Raw genomic sequence first — 2,398 nt, forward strand, 5'->3', positions numbered from 1 at the left:
TAAATGCCCAGACTTCCATATTCCCTTCTCAATAATAGATTCCCTCTCTGTTGCAATAAATTTAAATAGGAATAACTCCCTAAGGAAGAAAATCCAGCCAGTCTGGACATACTGAAACATTGTTAAGGAATATTTATTATAATAGAATACTGCCGGTTGTATTAGATCCGTGGTGTAGTGGTCAAGACGCTTGACTCACGCACGGAAGGTTCCGGGTTCGATTCCCGGTGAGAACACAAAAAATAAAGAATGTGATTTTTCTGTAATATAATTCACCACTGTAATTGGGCCTCCTGACTGTTGTGGTGCAAAAAAAAAATTAAATGAAATTTAAAAACTATACTTTATAAACTTAAAAATCTAAATTACATTAGGGTCTTGTTAAAACTGCTCGTATATAATATAGTAAACTATAATAAATAAAAAACCTTATTTTTTAGTTTTGACTACTTTAAATTTATTATAACTCAACCATTTTATGATTTACACATATTTATAATTATGTTTAATATGTTATCATATCTACGTCTATGCGTAAATTTATCTTGTTTGATAGACAATCTTACTAATTACGACATCGCGAGGAGAAAATTCTAATATTATATAGAAAATTAATAATATTTCTTACACGTGGTCTTTTCCAACTATGAAAATAAAACATGAATAAACTATATCCATTACAAACATAACAGAAACATATCACGATTAAGCAAACAAAAAAAACAAGCAAGGAAATAATGATTTATGGTTATATTATATCATATATAAACCTTCATATATAAAGACTTCTAGCTTCAATATGCATGAATTAATATAAATTTAAGAGTTAATAAAATAAACATTTTCCTTATATGTAATACACCATTTTTCCAATTATTGTATTTTCGCGGAGGATACGTTAGAGGCGATTACTACCTAGTTCGAGTTACATTTAGCGTAGGGGTGAGTTTCAGTCAGCCAGCGGCGAGTCAGCTAGCGCGGACACAGGGGGGTGTAGGTTTCGCTACACCACGGTAGCAAGTTGACATTGCAGAATGTTCCACTGGGGCAGCGAATCAGTTTCGGAGTACCGAGACAGGTCATAACAGCGTTTTTGGAGACGCATTGCACGTTGAGACCGTTACACTGGGCGCACCCGACGTCTCCTGCAACGGGAGTCAGTCTCATCATCACAAAAACCTGTGGATACAACAGTCTTAACAGATATTATATTGTAATTGATTAATTTTTAACTTACAACATATGAATAAAATAACAATGTTTGAACAAATCCTAAGCGCTACTTTAATATTAACATATTTTATGCGATTCAGGGATCTTTTCAAACTATCTAATCACAATATTTTTGTGGTATGTTTTGGAATCCAATCATGTGGCGAGTTCTCTTCTGAAGTTTGATCGAATCAATTTTATGTAGATAATTGATACAGTATGTTCAAATTTTCGTAGATAATTACTAAAGTATAGGCAGAAAGGTACGGTAAAGTTATACAGAAATAAAATTTACTATTTTCTAGACTCATACATTTTGTACTTTTGCACATTTCAATAGGTTCTCTGATTTTGGAAGGTATCCAAAATAAAGAAATATACAAGAGTGTATAATGTGGAGCGTTTTGTCTAGTTAGGACATTATCAAACGTTTGACATAATCAAATTTAGGATATCTTACAAATTTTTAATATGCAATTCTACCAATTAGCAGCATACACAATAAATAAGTTAGTACTCTGATCTTAGGATAAAAATGTCTGCTTTTTTACATCAATCAAAAACAGTATTTTGTTTTTAAAAACAACTTTTTTGTCGAAATTGTATATCGTTTAACTGGAACAAATAAATGTATCGATTCTAAATAATAGGAAAATAAAAACTCACCACACAGAATGCCAGAAATACTGTCTTCATCGTGTTTTTGTTGAATTTCTAGTAAAAAAAAAATTGTGACTTCGGCTTCTTCGGCGACTCGATACTTACACTGAGCAGTGGCTTTATGTTATTGTTATTATACTAGAACCAAGTAGCTATCTTTTAATAATTATCTTATCGATTTGACACATTTATAACCATTTTCAAGAATCACAGACTGAAAAGGTTTATTGAGTCAGCGATGAGTGATAACTTTACTACTTCTGGGAAACGGATGTATTTCTTATAAATTATAATTTAAAAAGCAGTTAAATTATTCCACAATAACCGTAAAATTTGTTTAGTTGCATCATATTTTTTTTAAAAAAACGTATCTCCATTTTATTATACGTCGTCGGTATATTTTTTTTAATTTAATTTATCATGGCTTTTACCATTCTTGGTAATATTAGACAGAAACATACAATATTTACAAATGTTAAATGGGAGCAAAACAATATTACAGAAAAATCAGATAAACCTTTAACAA

General features: G+C 30.7%; 1 long non-coding RNA gene across 1 annotated transcript; it reads right to left on the reverse strand.

The window, feature by feature from the left end:
- Nucleotides 1-420: 420 nt before the first annotated feature.
- On the reverse strand, nt 421-2,031 carry LOC148275379 (uncharacterized). The gene is made up of 2 exons (XR_015824042.1): nt 1,879-2,031; nt 421-1,179 (listed from the first exon to the last, which is right to left on the reverse strand). It is a non-coding gene; the product is annotated as an uncharacterized LOC148275379 (long non-coding RNA).
- Nucleotides 2,032-2,398: the final 367 nt, after the last annotated feature.

This window comes from Micrasema longulum, unplaced genomic scaffold, assembly GCF_059751315.1.
Source record: "Micrasema longulum isolate JH-2025_06_02 unplaced genomic scaffold, ASM5975131v1 h1tg001437l, whole genome shotgun sequence".
In the NCBI taxonomy this organism is placed as follows: Eukaryota; Metazoa; Arthropoda; class Insecta; order Trichoptera; family Brachycentridae; genus Micrasema; species Micrasema longulum.